Raw genomic sequence first — 11,082 nt, forward strand, 5'->3', positions numbered from 1 at the left:
AAGGATGCAAGATACCACAAAATTTTACCACTATGTTAAAGTAGAATATGTCACGAAAAAACAATCTCGGAATCAGAATGATAAGTAAAAGCATTCCAGAGTTATTAATGTTTAAAGGGACAGTGGTCAGATGTGCAAAAAATGGCCGGTTCCTAAGGTGTAAAATGGCTGGGTCCTTAAGGGGTTAAGGACCACGGACGTATGAGCACGTCCCTGCGCCCTGGGTCTTAAGGACCAGGGACGTACTCATACGTCCCAGCGAATCCCGTCGCGCGCCGGGCGGGTAGCGAAACCGGATGCCTGCTGAAATCATTCAGCAGGCGTCCCAGGCAAACGCCGAGGGGGGTCCCGGGACCCCCACATGTCGACGATCGCCGCAGATCGTCCGCGAAATCGCGCGGGCGATCTGCGGTGATTCCGGTCATTCGGGTCAGTGATGACCCGATGACCTGGAAATAAATGGTGATCGGCGGTGTACAATACACCGCCAATCACCTACCGTTGCTGGGGAGCAGTGACAATACTGTCACCGCCCCAGCAACGCTGCTATTGGCCGGCGATCATACAACCAATAGCAGAGCGGCAGAGGAGGGGTTAACGGCTCCTTCCCGCTGCTGTACCCGCTCTCTGCGTTCAGTCAGCGGGTGCAGCAGTGAGGAGAAGACCGTCAACCCCCCCCTCGGAGCCGGAGCCCCTCAGGAGCCGTTACAATAGGGAGAGCAGTGTATAGGGACAGGTAGGACTAATAAAGTTAAAAAAGTAAAAAAAAAGTAAAAAAAAAAAGGAGAAAAAAAAAAGAAGAAAAAAAAAAGTACCCCCCCCGACTCCCTAATAGGTCCCCAAGGGTCCTATTAGGGTCTGATCCCTGACCCCGGGTCCTATTAGGGGATCAGGGAGCTGCGTGCGCCACCCTTTTTTTTTTTTTGGGCCGCAGCGTTCCCCCCCCCCCCCCCAATTATAACACACAGTTATATATAAAGTAGTACACCAAGCACCACATACACACTTCCCTGCCCCCCCCCCCCCCCGCACACACACCCTCCCCCCCCCGCCACCGTAGAAAAAAGGTAATGACCCGCCGGGCATTTTTGGTAGCGGAGGCTTACGCTTTTTTAGCCTCCGACTCCGAAACTGCCAGTGAGGACGCTGAAGATCCAACATTTTTGTGTTCTTCATCGTCCTCCTCATCATCTAGCAGTGATGATGAGTCCCCCGTATGGCGGCGGAGACGCTGCCAGGCGAGGCCATGCACCCCCCATGAGAGTGACCCAGTGGCCGACACTAGTACGAGTGGCAATGCCGCTCGTAATAGGAGTCCGGCCCCCCAGACAAGTGCACCGGAGCCCTCTTCCGATGACCCTGTCTGGAGCCCCCCAGAGGATTATCAGCCACGGATTCCTGAGTTTGTTGGCGACTCCGGAATCCGGATTGACACGGCTGGCTTCATTAATCTGGACTTTTTAAAGTTTTGTTTCAGTGACAGCCTGGTCAATCTAATGGTGGAGCAAACGAACTTGTACGCCCAACAGTTCATTGCCCACCACTCCGATTCCTTTTTGGCCAGGTCCAATGAATGGCGCGCCATTGATGCAGCGGAAATGAGGACATTTTGGGGCCTCTCGCTGCATATGGGCCTGGACAAAAAACCAAGTACTCGTCATTACTGGAGCGGGGATGTCCTCTACCAGACCCTGCTTTACAGTATGGCGATGACACGGAGGCGGTTCGAGGCTATTCGGAAATGCCTGCATTATGCAGATAATGAGGCATGTCCACCCCGAGGTGATCCCGCCCATGACCGGCTTTACAAAGTGAGGCCGGTCATCGATCACTTTAGGGCCATATTTTTGGAGGCCTACGTACCGCTCAGGGACCTCTCGGTAGATGAGTCTCTCATCAGTTTTAAGGGGAGACTCATCTTCCGCCAGTATATTCCCTCGAAGCGGGATGGCGTGAAGCTCTATAAACTCTGCCAGAGTACCTCCGGGTACACTTGCAGGCTTAGAGTATATGAGGGACGAGATTCCCGTATTGAACCCCCAGATTGTTCCCCCACTCTGGGAGTTAGCGGGAAAATCGTTTGGAACCTTATGCACCCATTGCTGGATAAGGGTTACCACGTGTACGTGGACAACTTTTATACCAGCATCCCTCTCTTCACATCCCTTGCCGCCAGATCCACGTCTGCTTGTGGGACCGTGCAGAAAAACCAGAGAGGCCTCCCTCTAAATTTGGTCAAGACGCCTATTCCCAAGGGTGAGTCCCGTGCCCTGACCCATGATAACCTGTTGTTGGTGAAGTATAAGAGGGATGTCCTTATGCTCACCACTATTCATGGGAATGGCAGCACCCCTGTCCCTGTGCGAGGTACCGTGGAACCGGTCCTCAAGCCCGATTGTATTCTGGACTACAATCGGTATATGGGGGGAGTTGATCTCTCAGATCAAGTCCTCAAGCCATACAACGCCATGCGGAAAACACGGGAATGGTACAAAAAAGTTGCAAATGCGCAGCGCACTCTCGCCATCTGAGCGGGTGCGCATTTTAGGCAACAGGTTAGGGACGGCCACACACATCACATTCCCAGAATGATGACTCAGAGCATAGGGTTTGGGGCGGGCATATTTTTTTTTAGTTTTGGCTATGCTCTGGGTCATAATTCTGGGAACATATCCTGTTTTATTATGTTTTATAATTTCCTGGCCCACTGTACCCCATATTACGGGCCTCTGTACCCCACCTGTCTACCCCAGTTACGGCCTGTTGTCCCCATAGTGTTCCCCTATTTTAGGGCTCAGTGCTCCCCCCATTAGCGCTCCTTGAGGGGGGGGTCCCATATCCTGGCTCCATATCAAGCTAAAGGTCCCTGACTGCGCTCCCACTCAAGCAAGACCTGCTGTGCACCCGCCAAGCCTAAATCATCAAAAAATAAGGTATGTCCTTACTCCAAAGAAATGTATTTACAAATTGTGGGGGATCTTTTCTGCTATTAACCCTTGTAAAAATGTAAAATTTTGGGGGGAAACACACATTTTAGTGAAATTTTTCTCCATTTTTTTTTTACATATGCAAAAGTGGTGAAACCCCTGTGGGGTATTAAGGCTTACTTTACCCCTTGTTATATTCCTCAAGGGGTCTAGTTTCCAAAATGGTATGACATGTGGGGGGAATTTTGCTGTCATGGCACCATAGGGGCTTCCTAAATGCGACATGTCCCCCCCATTTAAGCAAAGTTTGCAAATGTGACTCCTTCTCTTCTGAGCATTGTAGTTCGCCCGTAGTGCACTTGACGTCCACTTATGGGGTACCTCCATACTCAGAAGAGATGGGGTTACAAATTTTGGGGGGTCTTTTCTACTATTAACCCATGCAACAATGTGAAATTTGTGGGGAAACCCACATTTTAGTGAAATTTTTTTTTATTTTTTTTACATATGCAAAAGTCGTGAAATCCCTGTGGGGTATTAAGGTTCACTTTACCCCTTGTTACATTCCCCAAGGGGTCTAGTTTCCAAAATATAATGCCATGTGTTTTTTTTTTTTGCTCCACAAAACCTACTTGGGGAATAAATCCCCTCAGGATTAACCCTGACTAGAAATCCCCCATAAAAATTAACTTTTAATTGTACTCATTAAAATAGTGTCCAAACTAGAAAGTTACACATCTATTGCTTCTAATTAGCAGTGGTGTTTAAAATTGTCAGTACTGTATCCAGTTAATTCCTATAATATCATACAGATGTCTGCCATGCAGACTATTGGTTTATCGTTACTGTCTAGTGTACCGCGGTGCCGTGCTGCAGCTTGGGCACTCGGTGTACTAACTAGAAAAGGTATCTGGTACAGTCTGTGATTAAAACATTAATCCTCTCTTCTAAACGTTTTCGCCATTCTGAATGGCTTTCTCAAAGAAATGAGGCATGTCAGACTCACGAGTTTAGCAGGTATTTATAGACTTGCCAATTACCATAGCTAATTGTTCGGCGTTCTTTACAGCCAATCGCACATCGTAGTATCTCTGATGTCACTCCCTTTCGTGATGCCTCCCTGACCAACCCAATTGCGTCCTCAGCGCATGCCATCAATCTTTTTATTTTCGGGCCGAAGACGAACTCTCTGCGCAAACTCGAGTTTCCGCGCAGGTCCGCGAACTTAGAAAAAAAGTGGTGAATCTTTATATTGTGCTTTGCGCATGACCGAGTAACTACCCTTATATTCGGACTTAGTTTATTTTTTTAGTCCTTTAACTGCGCATATTTTTAAACTTAGATTAATTCTTAAGCTTTTCCATTTACTGCGCATGATTTTAGACTTTGTCTCATTTCAAACTAATTGATGGCATTGCGCATGTTTTAAATCTTAGATCATTTTACAAATCAGGATGTTATTTTTATACGATTGTTTTTTACATATCTATGAATTAGTTTGTTGATTTTTATTTATTTTTTATTTTTTATTTATTATGCCACATTTAGCCCACAGTAGAAATCTAATTGAGTATGTATTAAACAAACATTTTTTATTATTATTTCATAGATGATCTTTAAACATGAATTAATTAGTATGTTGTTGCTATTTTTTTGTGTTTTTTTGTATTTTTTATAGGGAGTATTTATAGATATTACGATTATCATTATAATAATCATTTTTTCTTCGTTGCTGACTTTTTATATATGTGTCCACTGCTCTTAGTACATTGATTATTAAATCATAAATCTCTATAATCAGTCTAGAAATGCTGAAAAAGAAAAATCTTCATTAAGTCCTCTAGGACTACGACTTTTTAATTTGTATATCCACCGTGTTTCTTCTCTCATCAGAATTTTATCCACATCTCCTTTCCTTTCATTAAGTTTTATCTTCCTTAATCCCCAGAATTTTATTGCAAGGGGATCTTCTGAATGTATTCGACGCATGTGATTTGCCACTGGCGTATCCGCTCCTGTACGGATCGTGCTAATATGTTTCCCCACTCTCTTTCTAAATTCCTGAATCGTTTTCCCCACATATAGCTTTAAACAGGGGCATTGTGCAATATATATATGTGGGGAAAACGATTCAGGAATTTAGAAAGAGAGTGGGGAAACATATTAGCACGATCCGTACAGGAGCGGATACGCCAGTGGCAAATCACATGCGTCGAATACATTCAGAAGATCCCCTTGCAATAAAATTCTGGGGATTAAGGAAGATAAAACTTAATGAAAGGAAAGGAGATGTGGATAAAATTCTGATGAGAGAAGAAACACGGTGGATATACAAATTAAAAAGTCGTAGTCCTAGAGGACTTAATGAAGATTTTTCTTTTTCAGCATTTCTAGACTGATTATAGAGATTTATGATTTAATAATCAATGTACTAAGAGCAGTGGACACATATATAAAAAGTCAGCAACGAAGAAAAAATGATTATTATAATGATAATCGTAATATCTATAAATACTCCCTATAAAAAATACAAAAAAATAGCAACAACATACTAATTAATTCATGTTTAAAGATCATCTATGAAATAATAATAAAAAATGTTTGTTTAATACATACTCAATTAGATTTCTACTGTGGGCTAAATGTGGCATAATAAATAAAAAATAAAAAATAAATAAAAATCAACAAACTAATTCATAGATATGTAAAAAACAATCGTATAAAAATAACATCCTGATTTGTAAAATGATCTAAGATTTAAAACATGCGCAATGCCATCAATTAGTTTGAAATGAGACAAAGTCTAAAATCATGCGCAGTAAATGGAAAAGCTTAAGAATTAATCTAAGTTTAAAAACATGCGCAGTTAAAGGACTAAAAAAATAAACTAAGTCCGAATATAAGGGTAGTTACTCGGTCATGCGCAAAGCACAATATAAAGATTCACCACTTTTTTTCTAAGTTCGCGGACCTGCGCGGAAACTGGAGTTTGCGCAGAGAGTTCGTCTTCGGCCCGAAAATAAAAAGATTGATGGCATGCGCTGAGGACGCAATTGGATTGGTCAGGGAGGCATCACGAAAGGGAGTGACATCAGAGATACTACGATGTGCGATTGGCTGTAAAGAACGCCGAACAATTAGCTATGGTAATTGGCAAGTCTATAAATACCTGCTAAACTCGTGAGTCTGACATGCCTCATTTCTTTGAGAAAGCCATTCAGAATGGCGAAAACGTTTAGAAGAGAGGATTAATGTTTTAATCACAGACTGTACCAGATACCTTTTCTAGTTAGTACACCGAGTGCCCAAGCTGCAGCACGGCACCGCGGTACACTAGACAGTAACGATAAACCAATAGTCTGCATGGCAGACATCTGTATGATATTATAGGAATTAACTGGATACAGTACTGACAATTTTAAACACCACTGCTAATTAGAAGCAATAGATGTGTAACTTTCTAGTTTGGACACTATTTTAATGAGTACAATTAAAAGTTAATTTTTATGGGGGATTTCTAGTCAGGGTTAATCCTGAGGGGATTTATTCCCCAAGTAGGTTTTGTGGAACTTAAATTGGCCCAGAAACCCCTAGGGGATTTATTTTGTGGCATTTTTTTTTTTTGCTGTCCTGGCACCATAGGGGCTTCTTAAATGCGGCATGCCCCCAGAGCAAAATTTGCTTCCAAAAAGCCAAATGTTACTTCTCCTCTTCTGAGACCTGTAGTGTGCCAGCAGAGCACTTTTCACCCCCAAATGGGGTGTTTTCTGAATCGGGAGAAATTGGGCTTCAAATTATGGGGGGTATTTTATGCTTTAACCCTTTGTAAAATTGTAAAATTTTTGGGAAACCAAGCATTTTTGGTTAAATTTAGTATTTATTTTTACATATGCAAAAGTCATGAAACCCCTGTGGGGTATTAAGGTTCACTTTACCCCTTGTTACGTTCCCCAAGGGGTCTAGTTTCCAAAATATAATGCCATGTGTTTTTTTTTTGCTGTCCTGGCACCATAGGGGCTTCCTAAATGCGGCATGCCCCCAGAGCAAAATTTGCTTCCAAAAAGCCAAATGTGACTACTCCGCTTCTGAGACCTGTAGTGAGCCAGCAGAGCACTTTTCACCCCCATATGGGGTGTTTTCTGAATCGGGAGAAATTGGGCTTCAAATTTTGGGGGTATTTTCTGCTTTAACCCTTTGTAAAAATGTAAAATTTTTGGAAAAACAAGCATTTTATGTAACATTTTTTTTTTTTTACATTTGAAAAAGTCATGGAACACCTGTGGAGTATTAAGGCTCACTTAATTCCTTGTTACATTCCCCGAGGGGTCTAGTTTCCAAAATGGTATGCCATGGTTTTTTTTTTTGCTGTTTTGGCACCCTATGGGCTTCCTAAATGTGAAATCCCCTTGTCGCTCTTTCCCTTCTGAGCCCTCTACTGCACCCACCGAACACTTTACATAGACATATGAGGTATGTGCTTACTCGAGAGAAATTGGGCCACAAATACCAGTAAAAATGTTCTCCTTTTACCCCTTGCAAAAATTCTAAAATTGGGTCTTCAAGAACATGCGAGTGTAAAAAATGAATATTTAGAATTTTCTCCTTCACTTTGCTTCTATTCCTGTGAAACACCTAAAGGGTTAAAACACTTACTGAATGTAATTTTGAATACTTGGGGGGGGGGGGTGTAGCTTTTATATTGGGGTCATTTATGGGGTATTTCTAATAGGAAGACCCTTCAAATCCACTTCAAAACTGAACTGGTCACTGAAAAATAGTGAGTTTGAAAATTTTGTGAAAAATTTGAAAATTGCTGCTGAACTTTGAAGCCCTCTGGTGTCTTCCAAAAGTAAAAACACATAAAGTAGACATATTGTATATGTGATCCCAAAAAAATTATTTGGAATATCCATTTTCCTTACAAGCAGAGAGCTTCAAAGTTAGAAAAATGCAAAATTTTCATTTTTTTCATAACATTTTTGGATTTTTCACCATGAAATGATGCAAGTTGCCACAAAATGTTACCACTATGTTAAAGTAGAATATGTCACGAAAAAACAATCTCGGAATCAGAATGATAACTAAAAGCATTCCAGAGTTATTAATGTTTAAAGTGACAGTGGTCAGATGTGCAAAAAACGCTCTGGTCCTAAGGTGTAAAATGGCCTGGTCCTTAAGGGGTTAACCAGACGTCCCCATCTGTAGACTGGACTGGTTTAGGTGCTGTTGCTTTTTGTCAATTCAAAGTAGGGCTATGGGTGGCCGTGTGAGATGCTATGTATAGTGACTCTCCTTGAGGAGATCCAGGCTTCTTCCTTTTATTTTGCACAGTTCTTTCATGTAATGGTCTGTGTATGTTTACAGAGCTCACTTTCAAGAATGTATCCCAGACAGGTGTTGATGATGTTCCCCTTGAAGAATGTATTACAGACAGGATAGTTGAACAGACTTTACACATTTCTTCCTTTCACAAACATTGGTACACAATTTTGAAAGTTACAGTATGCTTGGTGATTTTTAACATACAATGGTGACACAAGAACTTGAACATCAATGAACACCACCTAACAGTTCTCTTCTTGAGCCATCCATAACAAGGTATGATGAGTGATGGATGATTCTCTACTGATTCACCAGGAGTTAGGCTGTGGCTGTTGGCATTTGGCTCTCCTAAAGGAATTCTACCGCTTACCCCCAGCATGCCTTACCAAGTTGATACTCCTGGGGTTGCACCAGCCATTTGGTGTTGGTAGGCCCTGTGTCTCTGCACAGTCACTACCTGGTACAGAATTCCTCCCAATTCTCCTCAGCTGCTCAGGTCAGGTCAATATCTACACACCTCCTCTTTTGCCACAGATCGGCCTCACTTTGTGACCAACCTTTTGTGTTAGTCCAACCTTTTGTGCCCAGTCCATTATTTTACAGGATTAGAGAACACTCAGACCACTATACAGTCCACAGAGGTCACCATCCTCCTACGTTTCACCCAGACCTTCTAGAGCTTCTCAGACTCAAGTATTCCCAGGATAGACACAGTCCACAAAGTCTCTGCCACTAATGTGGCACAAAGTTCCAGCACAACAATGCTCACATCGATTTAATCTCTTCCTGGGCCTATGATGGTGATGGCACCTTTTCCTGCAAGCCAGGGAAACTATAATAGTAATGACTTGTCCATGTTTGACCCGAAGGATTAAACTTCTTTGAGTTTTGGCTTGGCCTGGTTGCTTGGCTACGTCCTAGCCAATCTGGGCTGTGAGCAGCTAACAACCAATACGTAGAAGGATAATGGCTTCACGTAAACCGAGATCGAGCAGACCAGAGCAGAAGATAGCTGACAATACTGATCAGTGCTATGCCCTATGCATAGCACTGAACAGTATTAGCAATCAAATGAATGCTATAGATAGTCCCCTATGGGTACATAAATAGTGTAAAAAAAGAAGGTGAAAAATATAAAAATAAAAAGTAAAACAAAAGTGAAAAATCCCCTCCCCCATTAAAAATGAAAATTGTCAGTTTTTCCCATTTTACCCCCAAAAAGCGTAATTTTTTTTTATAAACATATTTGGTATCGCCGCGTGCATAAATGTCTGAACTCTCAAAATATAATGTTAATGATCCCGTATGGTGGACGGCATAAACGTAAAAAATAGTCCAAAATGATACTTTTTTGTCACATTTTATTTAAAGAAAAGAATAAAAAATTATCTAAAAGTTTTATACGGAAAAATGAAAGTTATAGGTGGTCAAAATAGGGCGATTTTTAGATTACTGATTTTGTACAAAAAGTTTTCGATTTTTTTTTAAGTGGTACAAAAATATAAAAGTATCCAGCCATAGGTATTATTTTATTCGTATTGACCCACAGAATAAAGAACACATGTCATTTTTACCAAAAAGTGTATAGTGTAAAAACGAAACCCTCCAAAATGTGCAAAATTGTGGTTTTCATTTAAATTTCCTCACTAAAAAAATATTTTTTGGGTTTGCCGTACATTTTATGGTAAAATAAGAGGTTTCATTACAAAGTACAATTGGTCACACAAATAACAAGCCCTTATATGGGTCTGTATATGTAAATATAAAAGAGTTTAAGGTTAAAATGGGCTTGGTCCCTTAAGAGGTTAAGGGGAAAATGGGCTGAGTCACTAAGGGGTTAAGTAAAAAAATGACATGATGAAAAAGTCACATGATCAGTGTCATCAGTGTCACCTTCACTGTCTGTCTGTACCGACCGGTTAGTGCAGGTGACACTGATGACTGATTTCCTTTAAGGTAAACTTTAAAAGTCTGGATTCATTATTCTTGTACAAGTCTAATAACTTTTGATAACATAAATTACTGCAGAAGTTTAGAAGTCACTTACGTGTTTCAGTTCATCGATGTTGGTAAAACATTCATGTGCAGCTTTCTACAGTCCTACGGGGATTGAGGACTGAATTCCCCGACAATTAGTTGCACATCTTTTCTTTCATTTCTTGAAAATGTCTTTGTCTCTTTTAGTAAACATCCAAGACGGACTGAGTGGGAATCTTTGGACTTTGGTAAACGTGCTCATATGAATACAGGGCGTAGCCACAGAGATAGAGTCGAGGAGCAATAATGCAATTTTTTACATACCTATGAGTTATGGATACAACTATAATATAGAGTTCAAGAAATGAGTTAAATTCTACAGTTTATTGCAAAACAAAACGATTAAATATTTATTAGGTTGAAGGGGGTAATTTTTATTCTGCTGTAAATAGGGGCATGTTTATAGAGTATTTGTATTTATAGAGTATTCATAATATTTTACAACTTAACCCCTTAAGGATGCCACTTGTTCTTACCTTAATGACTAAGCGCCATTTTTCTAATCTGACGTGTTTTAAGGCTGGGTTTCCACATAGATTTTTTTCACTGCAATTTTGGAGCCAAAGCCAGGAGCGTATTCAAAAGGAATGGGAAATATAAAGGCAGGAACTTAGGCTGGAATTCCGGTTGGGGGGGGGGGGGGGGTTAGGCAAACGCCAATTCTGCCACATGGCATTTTTTCGGCCAAAAAATGCTGCGGCCAGATGTTAGCTGTAAATCAATGAGAAATCGCAAAATTCTTTTTCCAATTGGCGTCTTTTGGTTTGGCGTTTTTTAAAAATCCTTTTGCCGTTTT

This window comes from Hyla sarda, chromosome 12, assembly GCF_029499605.1.
Source record: "Hyla sarda isolate aHylSar1 chromosome 12, aHylSar1.hap1, whole genome shotgun sequence".
NCBI classification, from domain to species: domain Eukaryota; kingdom Metazoa; phylum Chordata; class Amphibia; order Anura; family Hylidae; genus Hyla; species Hyla sarda.